At 35.3% G+C, this 17,131-nt stretch overlaps 1 protein-coding gene and 1 pseudogene across 1 annotated transcript in view; one reads left to right on the forward strand and one right to left on the reverse strand.

Annotated features, from left to right (window-relative positions):
* The window catches only part of GPC5 (glypican 5), a 1,586,725-nt gene that overhangs the window by 966,882 nt on the left and 602,712 nt on the right, over positions 1 to 17,131 (reverse strand). The window lies entirely within an intron of this gene.
* Positions 13,527 to 13,626, forward strand: LOC132538826 (U6 spliceosomal RNA; annotated as a pseudogene).

Raw genomic sequence — 17,131 nt, forward strand, 5'->3', positions numbered from 1 at the left:
GACAGAATGTTCACCACAGAAGAGATCCCAAAGGCCGATAAACACATGAAAAAATGCTCCAAGTCTCTGATTGTCAGAGAAATGCAAATAAAGACAACAATGAGATACCACTTCACTCCTGTGAGAATGTCATACATCAGAAATGGTAATAGCTTTTTGCTACTGATGCCTATTATTCCTCTGGATCAACTAGTAATTCATGTGCAACATCTTGGCAATTGATCCAAATTGGCATATACTGTTGCAAGTGCCAATGAAACATTCTCAACTTGTAGACATTTCCCAGGTTTCTGTGTAAACACCATATTGACTATAAAATTGCTTTGGGGATTTATGTCATTGCATTTCCTTGTCCCTTTTTATTAAACTGGCTTACTTTTTCTATATATTCCTAATTGCTCTTGAACTTGGTACTGTATCAGCTAGAACTTGATGTATTACTATTACAGACATTTGGTCATTTTCTGATTTTTCTAGCTGAGAGCCAAAGTGGTTTGAGTTGTGGTGGCTTAATACTACATCTGGTACTCTCAAATGTGAGAGAATTGTTACTAAACTTAGAGGATATTTAGAAGTCAAGTTAATGAAAATAAAAAATGGGTTTTCATAAATAAAATGGTAATTCATTTTGATGAAAGGAGTACTCTGTGGATATGGGAATAAACCCCAAAGCTGCATTTGTAATTTCTGTCTCTCTCTCTCTCTCATTCTGACCCTTTCTGTTTTTGTCACTCTCTCTGTCTTGCTGTTACTCTTATACATATGCAATTCAGCCTGGGAAAAAAAAAAACTGAAAAGTGGTGAGAAAACTTGGGTTTCTAGTGACAATTTGGTAAATTTGAATTAAATTATCATTTGCTCTCAACTGTGTCAGTTGGGTGCATGAATATTGACTATTACATGCTCCTGTTAAAAACCAGAATTTTCAAATCATCAGGGAGAAAGTAAAAAGAAAACCATAATTTGGGTTTGATTTGATGTGGCAGAAAGAGTATGTTTAGTTTTGAATTATTGTGACAAACATACCATGTGACACATTTAATATGTAGAAAGGCAATAAGGGGGTTTGAAGTAAAACTAAAGAAGGATTTGCAGCAGGAAAGGGCTAAGCTAAGTAGGTTAAAGAGAATTCAGAGCTGAAGAGTAAAGGCACCCAGCAGAGCTGTGTACTTCATAGAAATCATTCACTTCAAACGAATGTTTGCTAAAATTGCAAAGAACAATAGCACATGGGCATTTTCTGTTTGTCTCAGTGCAAGCAATCAGTACATGTTATTTTATGGATAATTTTTAAATTTTCCGGGATGGACATATTGAAAGAAAAAGACTCAGACAATAGGTTTTTCCTTTTTTTTACAAAAATTTATTTTTATTGAAAAGATGTTTTATAAGACTGCTGTAGTCTCAGAGGTACAATTTTACATTTTTTGAGAATATAGGCTCGCCACCAGTGCATGGGATAGGGTTACCTCCCCCACCCTATTTTCTGTCCCCTTTCCCCTTTAGTAACTGCATATTCACAGATAGACTAAGATATATCTTTTAGCCCCAGACTATTTTTCTTGGGGCAAATAATGATTTACAGGACAGCTGTTGATACATGACCAGTTTCATATCTCCCCAAGATCAATGTCTGTACACCACTCCCACCACCAATCCAAGTCTCCATGTTCTGTCCTGTTTGTTTTATTTTATGTCATACATGTAAGTGATATCATTCAGTATTTGTCTTTCTATGTCTAGTCTTTTTTGGCTTAGCATGATGTCCTCCAATTCCTCCCATGTTGTTGTAAAAGATAAGATACCACCATTCTTAAAATTGAGTAGCGTGTGTACACACACACACACATACACAAACACACACACACATATCACTACCACTTTACCCATTTAACTGTCATTACACACAGGTTGTTTCCAAATGTTGGCCATTATAGATAGTGCTACAGTGAATATAGGTGTGCATATACCTTTTTGAATTAGTGGTGTGTGTCCTTATCTTTTTTAGAATCCCTATATTGTTTTCCATACAAGAGGGCCAGTTTACGTTCTCACCTACATGGAACTATCCAAATCCTCACCAGCATTTATCGCTGGCCTTTTTTTTTTAACATGCATCATTCTCATGGGGGTCAGATACTATCTCATTTTTTTTCTTGTTTTGCATTTCTCTGGGGATAAATGATAATGAGTATTTTGGTCATGTTTGGTGGACAATTATAAGTATTCTTTGGTGGAGCATTTGTTAAGCTCTTCTCCCCATTTTGTGATGTGGTTATTTATTTTTTATTGTTACTGAATTGAGTGAGTTCTCTAAATTTTGGAGATATGTCATTTATTGAGTGCAAGTTGTGTGGATATTTTTTCCTATTCAGTAGGGTATCATTTTGCTTTGATGAGCTGTTTCCTTTACTGTGCAGAAACATATTTACTTTGATGTCATTTCATGTTAAACACTATGTTTTTTTAGTATTTAGAAATTTCACCAGAGCAGCCCGAGAAGTGGAACAATGCATGCTAGAATTTTGGACTTAGAAGCATAAGGTCCTGGGATTTGATCCTCAATAACATAAGCACTAGTGTGATACTCCAATTCATTCTTTCTCTCTCATTAACAGCAACAACAACAACACACACCAAAAAAAAAAAAAAAACCAAACCTAAAATCCTTTAAATTTTTTCATAGAAAAGCTATTTCATCTCATATGCAAATATTGTCTCACAGTCACTCATAAAACCTAAAACCAAACCTACATCATAACACATACTTTAAAATTCAATAATATTGATCCAGCAAGATAACTTCCCTGGGAACATGGCATGCTTTGCTATGTGCAGGTTCTGATTTGAGTCTGGTCCCCACCACACTGGGGAATCCTTCAGTACTATGGTGTCTTCCTTCCTTCCTTCCTCTCTATCTATTTATTGATAGATTGATCCATACACCTGAAAAAGTATACATCTGTTAGAATGTCTTAGATGAACTAAGAACTATAATCAGGAGTATTCTGTGTTACAAATATAATGCATGGATGATTAATATGAATGAACAAATAGTGACATGTTTTCTTGAAGTTGATATGAATAGCAGCTTTGAACTTTATTTAAAAAGGAAGTAGCTTTATAAAAATTTTTAAAAGTTCCAATTTTTAAGCAATGTTTATTATTATTTTGTTGTTGTTTAACTTCCTAGTTAACATAAATATCATTTACAGGGGGGAAGTAGTGATTTTTACTGACTACTAGTATAAAGGCCAATATGGCCTTTTATAATATTCTAGCATTTAATATAAGATTAAGTATATTGGGTTGTTGGAAAAGTCATGATACATTTTTGCATAGAAAAATATATCATGATATTTCTGTCAACCCAATATATATCTATATATGTGTGTGTATTTGTGTGCATGCATTATGAGCACAGTAACAATGCATGTGAATATAAACCAACATTCAAATTTATTTGCATGTAAAGTCAAGCATTAGTAAAATAGACATCAATGTTGATAGGCAATTAGAATGAATTTGTAGTAAATATAAGATATGGAGAAATTAATTATCTTGCATTATAATCCACATAACACAGAATACAAAACATTAGAATTCAGTCTAGTTATAACCAATATATATTATTGTAATACTAAAAAACATAGCAATAGACAGAAAGTAAAAGAAATAAAAAAAAGTCTTCTTTATCTTTTGGGTTCTGGCTTTACACTTAGAATGCATAAAAATGGTTTTATGAAAATATCCATGTTCTTTCAAATGATTCTATATAAGAAATATTGCATATCAGTAAACATAACTAACACTAAAAGGGAAAATAAAATGTGTTTTAAATAGCATTCAAGTATAATTCACTGAGCCCTATAAAATCTACAAAGATGAGTTAAAGAGATTGTGTCTCTGACAACAAGGTATATTCAGTCTTTGAGCAAGAAAAAGGGAATCATCAAACTAGAAATTCCCTTGCTTCCAGTCCTCTTACCTGATAGATGGGGAAAAAAATCCTCAAAATTACCATTACCAGAAGTCTGGGAAAGGTACTAAGTGAAATATGTTCCAAGAGTCAAGCATCCAAGTTTTTTTTAATAACGAAGACCATTTCAGTCTCATTAGGCATCCAGTGCATCCTCTAATGGAACTCATACTGCCCACTGCTTTTACTCTGAGAGCCATGCACAATGCAGGTGTGATATTTTCATTCTCAAAACCGCACTCCCTCACACTATTTCTAACTATCATAGGAAAAGAACTGTAGGGAAAGAGAGTATTGCAATTCTTGTGAACCCAATTATTTAAGTAAGCTACTCTAAGATCTTACTAATTCATGACTATAACTGAATAAGCAGAGCATTTGGAGTTGAAACAGTGCAGTAGCCTCCTACATTTCTTTCTATTTCGCAGTTAACATTTGCCTGTAGTGAAAACATCTGCGTTATTGATCAGTCAAGAGAAGTGCCTTGTAGTGCCAACTCTGAATGTGCAAAGCATCAGACACCCCTCTTCATTATATAGGTCTTACTGTGTCCCAATTGTGCAGCTGAGCTGCTCAATAACACTAGTTCTCTGAAGCTCAAATTACATTAGGAGGAATACAGAATGAAAAATATAGGTGTTGAAGAGATTGAGAGTTAAGTACAATAAAGTAAGCAAGACAACATATATTTTAGTGGAAATAAGGACAATGCCTCTTTGACTTTATATACCTTTGTCATGCTATTGTCGCTTATTAAGTTCTTACTATGTATCAGGCATTGTATTCATTGTATGTAGATACAATATTATTCCCAGCTACCCTTTTCACTGATGAGAGAACTGTGAAGTTTAAAGGATAATGTTTTTTTATTGTATTTATTTTATTTTAATGAGAGAGAGATACAGAGAGAAATACCAGAACACTGGCTAATGATGGTGCTAGGGATTGAACATGGGACCTTAGAACCTCAGGCATGAAAGTTTTTAGCATAAACATTATGCTATCTCTCCAGTCTTAGAATAAAGTGTAATTGGGAGTTGGGTGGTAGTGCAGCAGGTTAAGTGCATGTGGCTCAAAGTGCAAGGACCGGCATAAGGATCCGGGTTTGAGCCCCTGGCTCCCCACCTGCAGGGGAATCACTTCACAGGCAGTGAAGCAGGTCTTCAAGTGTCTGTCTTTCTCTCCCTCTCTCTGTCTTCCCCTCCTCTCTCCATTTCTCTCTATCTATACAACAACAAACAACACCAATAACAATAATAATAACTACAACAATAAAAACATACAAGGGCAACAAAAGGGACTAAATAAAATATAAAAAATAATAAAGTGTAATTGCTTATTTTAATTACATGCTCTGAAAGTCATGAAGAAGAGTTTCAAATACACAGGTATGGCAATTTATAAAAACAACATTACCTCTCAGCATTTTGCATTCTTTACTCAAGTCTAAAAATTGTGAATATTTTGACAATAAGACAGAGTTTAACTTGCAGCCTTAGTAGTATGGTATTTACTGTATAAACCACCTAAATCACATTAAAATATAATAAATAATGAGAACTCTGATATTATCTTCATACCCCTTTGAAAAAAGAGATGCTGTTTACATTTGAGATTTTTTATTAATATAATTATATGTGAATTTCACAAATTACAACTTTATGTTACATAAACATGTATTACTCTTTGTTTATATTTTCATTTTCTTCATTATCCACCATCAACACATTAAAAACCTATGTGCTATTAAAATAGCATAATGACAAATTTAATAATATTAATGATAATTTCATACTAATCAACCATTTACACTAGGAAATATTTATATTGATGATTATAGTAACTAGAGATAATATAATCACTGATGTCCTCACAGAGTGATAATTACATGTTATTATTATATCTAAATACTTGTTAATAATGCTTGCTTATGGAACCAAGATACTGGTTTAAGACTCCAACCCTTAAGAAAGAAGAGGACATGGTTTTATATGTAACATACCACTTCCAGTATTACAACTCAAATGTATTTAATTGTAAATAATTCTTGAATGTGAAATTCCCATCAAAGCAATAGTCATACATTTGTTAAAATTACATCTTCAGAATTTTGCTTATGACTGCACAGTTCAAAATTAACCTCAGCTTATGATATTAGTTTATATAAATCTTGTATATGGAAGTCAAGTTATATCAGACTCAGTAGAGTAAATATGCTTCCATATACTAAGATCCTGGTTCAAGTCCCCAGTTTCCACCTTGAGAGAGGAAGCTTCCCTGTGCTTCAATCGCCTCTCCCGTTGTCTATCTCTTTTTTCTCCTTCCTATGTCTTTAATTCTCTATAAAATAAATAAATGAAAGGAACTTCCAGAGGTGTGACTATAGAGTAGCAGCAACTGTGTTTTGTTCTCCCCAACCAACTAGGAAAATGAAAGTCACCTGAAAATTCAACAAAATATGACCAAGATCTCTTCAAAAACTAACCAAGCCAAAGGTGAATACAGATATGTGTGGTGCATGGACAGAAAAAGGGGTGAGGAGAGATTCCCAAGGTTAAAAGGCACTACTCAGGAAAAGCTGGTGTCAGGCTGGGAGTCTCAGCTAAGGTTAACCAATTCCAGGTCTGAGTTAAAAAAAACAACTGTTAAGAAAGAAAGAAAAAAAGAAAGAAAGGAAGGAAGGAAGGAAGGAAGGAAGGAAGGAAGGAAGGAAGGAAGGAAGGAAGGAAGGAAGGAGGAAGAAGGAAGGAAAGAAGGAAGGAAGGAAGGGAGAGAGAGAAAGGGAAAAAATCACCTTAGTCACAGGTAAGTTTAAATACATGTGGCTTGTAGATGGAAATAGGGTGAGTGAGTGATTCCCAGGACTAAAAACCTGTGCTCAGAGACAGCAGAGACCAAAATAGACCGATGTCTAATACACACCAATGCCAAGTCTGAGTTTTAGCAGCAAAAAGACTAAAAAAGAAAAAGAAAATCACCTAAAAACTCACCGATTTGTAACAGTGACTTCTAGAGTCTCTATTGCTGTTGTCCCAGAGAGGCAGGAATAGCAGTAGGAAGCCTCTTTATTGACATCAGGGTCACAGAATCAACCCAATAACTCAGGAAAAAACTCCCCTGACCAACCAAGATATATAAACAGAGAAATCAAACACCTTAGACACAAAGCCTCTTGATGTCATAACAAAATCACACCAAATGAGAAAACTGGGAAATGCAATGACAGAAACCCCAACGGACCAGACAGATACAGATCTAAAAAAAAAAAAAATGACAGAGTTCAGAAAACTAATCATGAAATCAATTCAAAAACCTAACATTAAGATTCAAAAAATCAGTGGTCATTTTACCAAAAAAATACAAAATAAAAAAAATTCAAACAGAACTTCAGGACACTTTGGATGCAGTTCACATTGCAATAAGAGACCTCTTATAGCACAAAGACAAATAGGACACATATATACAGTAGGCAAGACTATTATAGAAAACCACCCACAGAAAACAAACAGGAAAATAGTCAACAAGAATGTAAAGCAACCTTGAAACAAAAACCAGAATGGCTATAAGCCAGCTACATTTATTATTAATCACCCCAAATATGAATGGCTTAAATTCACCAATAAAAAGGTTCAGAGTAACTGAATGGGTTAAAAACACATCTATTCTGTGTCTCCAGGAAACACACCCCCAAAAGAAAGACAACAGAAGCTCTGGGTGACAGCCAATAATGCAAACAAAAGCTCAGGAACACCTATTTTAATATTGGATAAATTAGACTTTCAGGCAAAGATGAAAAGTGACAGATATGGACACTGCATATTGATCAAAGGATCAATCCAATAGGAAGACACAACCATCATCAATATATATGCTCCCAATATGGGTGCATCCAAATATATTTTAAAAGGTGTTGTTGTGGTGGTCTGGTGTCGGGCTGCACCGCGGAGAAGTGAGCAGATGTCCAGAGCAAAGGGGTACACAAATCTTTATTATAGGATGGGGGGGTTTGGTTCAGACCATGTGGAGCCAGCCGGCAATGGCCGTCCCCACTACCTGACCACGGGGGGTGGGGGGGAGAGCAGGGAGCGAGACCTCAGAGAGGGAGAGCTGAGAGCCCAGAGAGAGACGGGGGGGGGGGGGGTGAGGGGGCTTTTTATTGGGCGACAACCAGGGGTGACGTGTAGGGCCAGGATTGGTTGAAGGGGGCAATGCTAGGGTTTCGCTGGGCGTAGTGAAACCTGGGGGCGGAGACTGCATCAGAATAACTCCTCAGCAACAAAAAGGTGCTTACTGACCTAAATGGAGATATCCACAGCAACACAGTATTAGTTGGAGACCTCAACACACCATTCACAAGAAACAGAGCATAAGCATATAAAATCAGCAAGAGCACAGAGATTTGATATAAGTGAAGTCATAGACAAGATGAACTTAACAGATACATTCAGAACCTTCCATCCCCTCAAAAAATATTGTCTATGGTTGGAACACAAAGACAGCCTTCATAAATAAGTGAATATAGAAATTATAAATAGTGATTGACTCATTAAATCAGAATGAAAAATCTGATTGAATTTTAACAATGGGCTCAATTTTTAAACATCTCTAATAATGAATTTTGCTTTGAAATATTAAATCACCGTTAAAGTTAGACCAGGGAGAACAGAAGCAACTGGTGGCATCACTTTATAAGATATAGTTATATATAAATAGCATTAAAAGACATAAATTATGGTGAGGTATTGTATGATACAGCAAATCCTAACCATGGGATTTTCAAAGCTAACCCAATTTCCAAGTAATTAGGTTATAACAAGAACTATCTATTGTCCTTTTAAAACATAGGACAGCAGGAACCTTCCCCATTCTCTAGAAAACCCATATTTCTCCCAGTCTTGGAACCTCTGAAGTGGGGCTTGCTTGTCTGTATGCTTCTCTCAGTTCATACTAATTGATACTGCATCTGCTGATCTCAGCCTAATCAATACAACCAGTACCACTTCAGCATGTTTCACTTCAGACTGTGTCCAGAGACATTAGGCAGGTAATATCAACTCTCCAGCTTCATTACTCTGGTGAGTCCTTTCCTAGCTCATAGGACACCTTAGTTCCATTTTGGGTGGTGCACTCCCTAACAAAGCCTCAACACCTAGATATAGACTAGGGCCCAAGAGTTAGGGCATGTATACACACATATCCATAAGTTAGGGAAAAATATATACCTTAAAGCATAAGTGCATAATAGTTTGCAGTGAGTCAATAAATGAAGCAAGCCAAGTACTAAAACCTAAAGAAGACACCATAAAGTACCTAATCAAATAATTTCTACTTAGACCTATATACCCTCCTCACCAACAACCTATTTCACTTCCCTCAATCTCTCCAAGGGTAACCTTGCCAGACAAAGTAAGGACTACAAAAGCTGGATAAGGGCAAGAGACCAGCATACTTTAGTGAGGGCTCTCTGGTCACTACTTGGCCATCACCCAGGACACTAATCAGGGAGTCCTGGGATTCCCACATGGTCATGATGGGCCTAGATCTGTAACAGATCCCTCTCTCCACTGTCACTGGTCATCTCTATCAGGAACAACATAATGGACCCCCTTTATGGACACCTAGAGAACCTTGCCCTCAATGTGGATCAACAATGGGAGAGAATGTTCCTTTCTCCGAGGGAGGTTGGACAACATACTCTACCTACTACCCAAGGAAGATTGGTCCTAAACTTATTGCAGTTTGGAATGTTCCTAGCCATGACCACAGAATGAGAGCTCAGATCTACAGGGATGAAGTGGTTACACAGACTCTTGAGACAAATATGAGCCTCAGAGCAAATCGATGGGGTTTACAGTTAACAATATTTATATATTTATATAATTTTCCCATATTAGGAACCTACTATCTTCCCTGATCCAGCTTTCTAGTCTTTTCTCCAACTATAACACCATTCTCCCCAGACAATATCTTGGGTCCACCTAGGTGTCGGACTTAGGCAAAAACTAGTACAGTCATGGGCCCTTTGGGATATACCTAAAATAGACCTACTAGCTTTCTCCAGTTGCGGTTCCAAACACCCATTTATGATAAAAGCCCTCCAGGAACTGAGGAAAGAGGGACCAGTCCTCATTATAATAAAGGACATTACAACAAACCCACAACTGACATATTCTCAATGGGGAAATGCTGAAAGCTTTTTCCCTAAAATCAGGAACCAGACAAGGATGTCCATTATCTACACTATTATTCAACATAGTTCTGGAGGTCCTCACCACTGAACGTAAGAAAGATATATCAAAGTTATACAGATTGGAAAAGAATAATTCAAACTATCACTCTTTGCTGATGACATAATATTATACCTGGAGAACCCCCAAAACTCAACTACTGGAAATAATAAATTCAACAGAGTAGCAAGATACAAAATCAATACACATAAATCTGTGGCATTTCTGTAGACAAACAAGAAGTCAGAGAAATAGAGAAATAAAAGACTCAATCCCATTTACAATTGAACTTAAAAAGATTCACCTTAAGGTGAATCTCATGAAGGAAGTGAAGGAACTTTATAATGAAAACTACAAGAGATCACTAGAAGAAATAAAGAAGGCACACAGAAGTAGAAGAACATTCCTTGTTCCTCAGTTGGAAGGATAAACATTATTAAAATGACCATTCTATCAAAAGAAATCTACAATTTCAATACAATCCATATTAAAATTCCAATGGCATTTTTAAAAGTAAATTGAACAACTTGTCCAAAAATTTGTGTGGAACCAGAAAGGCCATGAATTCTGAGGAAAAAAAGGAAAATACAGAGCTATCACACTTCCAATTTATGTTTGTACTAGAAAGTGATGTAGTAAAAACAACTTGGTACTGGTATACAAATGGACACTTGTATCAATAGAACAGAATCAAAAGCCCACAAATAAGCCTACACATTTACAATGACATAATAGATGACAAAAAGGCCAAAACTCTTCAATGGTGTAAAGAAGGTCTCTTCAACAGATGGTGCTGGGAAAACTGACAACATGTAGCAAAGTGAAACTAGACCACCACTTAACAAGATACAACAAAGTCAAATCAAAATACGTTAAAAATATAAATATGAGACAAGAAACTCCAAAATTTATAGAAGAAAATATTAGTGAAACTTTGTAGGATTTTCACATCAAGGATGTACTTGGAGACTCAATCCCCTGGACATGGGAAATGAAAACAAGAGTATATAAGTGGAATTACATGAAACTAAAAAGCTTCTGCATATCAAAAGCAAACTACACAAGGATAACCAGCCAAGAATTTAAATGAAGAAGATACTTGCACATCACACATTAGACAAGAAAGTGATACGAAACATCTATATAGAACTGGTACAGATCTACAAAATAGGCAAAAATAGTCAAATAAAAAAATGGGCCAAAGAACTAAATAGTTGTCTAAGAGATACGTATGGCTCACAGACACATGAAGAAATGCTCTACTTCACTTATCATTAGATAAATGCAAATTAAATCTACTCTGAGATACCACTTCACACCTGAGAGAATGGCTTACATCATCATCATCAACAACAACAACAAAAATGACAGGTGTTGGAGAGGTTGTGGATAAAAAGGAATTCTGTTTCATTGCTGATGGGAAAGCAAACTGTTACAGTCCCTTTGGAAGAGTGTATGGAGAGTCCTTAAACAAATAAAAATGGAACTACTTTATGTTACAGCAATACCACTCTTGGGCATTTATCCAGTGGACACTCAAACACTAATTAGAAGGGACATGTGCACCTCTATGCTCATAGCTGCATTATTCACAATAGCAAAGGACAGGAAGGAGCCTAAATGCCCATCAACAGATGGCTAAAGTTATGGAATACATATTCCATGGAATATTATTCTGCAATCAAAAAATAAAAGATGATATTGTGTCCTTTGGGACAAAATGGATAGAACTAGAGTTGATTATGCTTAGCAAAATAATAGCTGAAAGATAACTACAAGATGGTTTCATTCATATTGGAATATACAAATCTAATTTATATAAACATGCAAAAAAAAGAAAGAAACCAACCCTCCAAACTAAACTGAAGCAAGCAAACTGATTTTAAGACTTATGTGAACTATGATGGTTACCTTTGGGAGTTGGGAGGGTGGGTTTATAGAACTTTGGTGGTGGGTGTGGTGTGGAACTATACATTGTAATCTTACAATCTCATGTGGAACTATACATTGTAATCTTACAATCTCATGTGGAACTATACATTGTAATTTTACAATCTCATAACAAACTATTAATAACAAATAAAAGTTAAATAATAAAAAACATGGCCACCAAAAGATGGTAGAGTTGTATAGGCAATGAGCACCAGCAACAACCCAATAACCACAATAGCAAAAAGAAAATAAATTTTAAAGAAACCTGATATCCTTACACAAGTAGTATTATCAATTAATTTCTTCTGATTGCACCATTGAATTACATGATAAAAACAATCATGTTCACTGTATGTAACTAGATTAGAAAAAATCAGATATGAAATGGAGAAACAAAAGTCTATAGCACAGAGAGGTTCTACTTAAATCTATTTTTTAATAATATCTCTCAGCAAACTCTAACTTCTTTTTTTTTACACATGATAATGTTGAAAACCATCACTGAAAAGTCTGTTTTCTTAAACTGTATGTGTAGAAAGGAGTGTGGCCATTGAGTTCCTTTATAGCAAGTTCCCAGTGGAGGTAGATAGGAGAGAGCAGAGAAATGAGGACTAAAAGGGAAATTTGTCTTCCAATTTTTAAATTCCTTCTTACATTTTCTTTTGTGGCATGCAATGTCCGTGAGAATTCAAAACTTTAATTGTCCTATTTATAAAACAAGTATTGTAATGTATGCCTTATGTATCCAATGGGATTGTTGAAAAATGTTAGTGAGATATTGTGTGTGAGGCTAATTCCAAATCTTGTAAAGAACTCCCGCACTAAAGTTTTGTTACACATACACACACACACACACACACACACAAAAGAACTATTATTACAGCACTACTTATTTCACACAAGTGAATATTCCAGATAATGTTGCTGAAACCTTTGAATGAAATGTGCTATTAAAATACACTATTGCTTATGGATCCAAGCTTTTATTGTTCCTCTGGTACACTGAACACAGCAATTTTTCTCCATGCTACATACAATATAATCACAAGTGTTACCATCAGTAAGCATGTTAGATTAAAATGCAGAAGCTTTGACTGGGTTTTTTAAAGTCACAGCATTAGAGGGTTGGTGCTACTAGCAAGACTGTCCCTGGAAGTACCAATTTTGTGGTTGTACTGTTATTATTGGAGACAACAAATAACCTGATCACTGAGAATCTTTTGTAGTAACTGGGTTGATGTTAATTGTGTGAAAGCCCTTCTGAAAAGTCAAACCAAATGCTTCAGGCTGAAAGAGTCCCTGAATTTCATATACAGAGATGTTTGGAAGAAGCCAAACCTCCAACCCAGAATAAACACCTTTGATAGATTAATACTATGAACATTTGTGTGTTTGTTTTGGCAACACACTTACTAAAACTGGAACAATACAGAGGAGATCAACTGTGCCAAGAATGACAAGCAAATTCATGAAGCATTTCATATTTTTAAAAAAATCTAAATTTTCTTGTCTTTCCTTGACCTTTATTTTTGATTTCTCATGTACAAGGGCATTTATAACATTCCAAATCAAATGCTTAATTATTTGTATTACAAAGCATGATGTCTTTGAATTGTTTACAAGAAAAAAAAACAGTTTGATCTTATGTTGAAATGTGAAGGCTCCTGTTTCTTTTTCAGATATTAGCAAGATAATGGGACTGAAAATACGCACTTAAAAGCTTTGCCACTTGGTTTATAGTAGTGCAGAGAAAGATTAGAGATGGGTGATTGCACCTGCTCTCATCAACATAAAGTCCAAAAGAGAAGTAGGCCAACAGCTCCAGATTTTTAGGCAACAATTGCTGGAGAATTCAATTCAATCTTGTTTAATTCATCACCATACATATACATATAAATATAAATTAATGACACATGTAAAAATATATAAATAAATAATCTAGTTAAATGCAAATTGCCCCTCCTCTCAAAAAAAAAAAAAAAAAGCAACCCATTTTCAAAACATAATTTGAAGAAGAGGCCCTGGAACACTTTCAAATCTTTCTTAAAGAAATAAGGATGCTGTCCAACCTGCCTGAGTTTCCTTACAAGAGTAAAATCTGTAAAGGTCACCCTGACAAACTAAAACACTATTCTTCTCACAGTTCTTGTTACAGTAGCAGTCAAGCAGCATATTCATTTTCATTTTAATTATGTTTGTAAATAGTGGGAGAGGCAGGTAAGAAGCCTGTGCGTCTAAGACGCCTGCTGAGACTCTGTGGGTGTTTACAGAATCCGAGCAATCACCCTCCCAGGTTACATTATTTTTCAACAGATTTTTTATTGACCAGGGATAGTATCTTATTAAAATTCTGTTAGTTAAAAAAAAAAAAGTTGTTTAAAGAAGCCCATTCCTTTGCCATCACACCTTCCCATCTGATTAGCTACTCATTTCTGCCTTCCCATTTATCCTTAAGAGACTACTTTTTGTGTGTGTAACCTTGATTGTTATCTAATTTATTTTTCAACTAACAATTAATCCCTGATCAATGGCCCTTAGTGCATTAGCCTCTCCCCACCCTCCAATAACTGCTTACTGAAACAGTTAACTTCAGTCACCTTGTGTCTACAGTAGAATTCACCCAGATGGAAGAGTCTGGAAAATTAGCTTAGGTTTGAAATGCTGTAGCGACACCATTGTTTTTACTAATATACAGGCAATGTAAATTTTACAACTAGTTGTTCTATACAGAGGTTTCACCCTCTGTAAGGTACTGAGATAGATCTTATTGAGAATATATATATCATATACAAAAATCTTACCTCAAGGACAGTATCTAGCCAGAAAGATTATAGACACACATATATAACTATTATATGAACTAATGGTTCATGGAACACAAAAGGGATTAAGTTTCAAGAGGGAGATGCTGGGAGAAGTCAGGTAAGACTTGCTGCATGGAATAGAACCCAACTTGGGATCTGAACATATGGTCTAAATATATGAAAATATAAGGCTGTAAATAAAGGAACAGAAAAAAAAAAAAGCCAACAAGAAAATTCATCCAAAAGAATAATCACAGCTGAGCTTCACTCAAATGTTTCAAAGTAAAAAAAGTAGAAAATAAATTGGATTTGGGGGCTTACAGTAAATTAGAAGAACACTTTTATAAAGGTCTTGCCTGCTAGGGAAATAAATGGCAGGCAGCTTTATAATTGTGCATATTGCCAGTGCTTGATGGTAAGACTAAACTACATAATGCTGTGTTAGATGTCCATTATTCAAAGTAAAATAATCCATGTTTAGGGAGTTGTAGTGCCTCACAAGCCTCCTTTCTGCTGTCCCAGAGGGGTTTGGGTTCAGTGTGAGATTTATAAAGTCTTAGAAGCTGCAATGAGAAAAAGGACATGGATGACCAGGAGGTCAAATTTTCCTAGGAAAGCAAGAAAGTACTGTTTAGTGCTAGCAAGAGCAGAGTTGGGTGTTGTGATTGATGCATGTTAATTTTCCTTGACAGTAAGATGTTTCCCATAAGTGTGGGTTGACTCAGATTCAGATTTGTGATCTAAGTCAGGCTACCAGGACCATCTCTGTTTAGTGGGTCCTGATATAAGAATTAATTTTATCACCAGAATCAGAGTGCTATATGCCGACAATAGCATTGAAAAGTGACACGGATTTTTTTTTCTGGCTGTATCCCCCAAGAGTTTCCAGAATGTAACTTTACTAATTTACTTTTAAGAAGGAATATCATATGCTTTTTATAGTCACTGCAAGCTGTGCTTCCCCTGTAGGGTTTAAAATATATGTAGAAACAAAATATAGACAAAATAGCACACCAGGCTAGGAAAGGGAAATAAAGTTAAACAGTAGAAAGTTTCTTGAATTTGTTTGTGAAGCAGTAAAAGCATCACATAAGAACAGACTATAGTAAATTAAGAATGTATGTAGATATGAAGTTCAGTCATGAAAATAATGATCAAAATCAGTAACTGAACATGAATTGAGAAGAATAAAATCTAGAAGTACTAGTTCAGTGGAAGTCAAGAAATGATAAGAAAAGAAACAGAATAAATATAAAATAATAGCAAGCAAGCATATTTTGAACCAAACATAGCAATAATTTCTTTAAATGTCATTGAAATGAACATTTAAATCAAATATGAAAGTTGCAATAGCTGTTAATGTTATCATAGATAAACATCAAAATACAACATGAACATAAATGAAAAAAAAGACATACTAGGCAATCGTTAAGCAGGTTGCTTTATCAGTAGTGATCAAGCCAACGTAAAGGAAAGACTATTTATTGCGAGATAATTTGGTTTCCTTCTCAGGATAGGAGTGAAAATTTAACAAAAAGACAGCAATTTAAATGTGTTTATTCAACAAGAACATACCTTAAAATTCAACAACAAAATAAAAAAATAAAAGTAAATACAGAAATCATCGAATATATAGTCAAAGCAGAAAATTTTAACATACCTTAATTTTTTTTAACTCTCTTAAACTATCTTTTGAGGGAGAGAGAAAAAGACCACGACGGTGGGACTGTGTGGTGGCATACTTGGTTGAGTGCACACATTACCATGTCCAAGGATCTAGGTTCAAGGCTTCCTACCTGGAGAGGGTAAGCTTCCTTCCTACTTCCTACCTGGAGAGGGTAAGCTTCACATGCAGTAAAGTAGTGCTTTAAGTATCTCTTTTTCTCTCACCCTATCTTTCATGCTTTTCTCAATTTCTCTCTATCCTATCAAATGAAAGGGAAAATGAATTTTAAAATTAAAAGAGAGAGACCAAAATACTGCTCTGCCTTTTATTTGCTTATGTCTTTCTTGTTGTTAGTGCAGTGCTGGGTACAGAGTCCAGGCCCTCACAGAAGGCAGATTTGGGCTCTGTTTCTCAGAAACTTCAACTCTAGACATACCTTGTTAAGCAAATAAAATCAGTAAAAAAACAGAAAAATTCATAAAATGGATAATTTGCCAACTTGGCTTGATTTTTCACATTCAGA

The sequence above is a fragment of the Erinaceus europaeus genome, chromosome 5, assembly GCF_950295315.1.
Source record: "Erinaceus europaeus chromosome 5, mEriEur2.1, whole genome shotgun sequence".
NCBI classification, from domain to species: Eukaryota; Metazoa; Chordata; class Mammalia; order Eulipotyphla; family Erinaceidae; genus Erinaceus; species Erinaceus europaeus.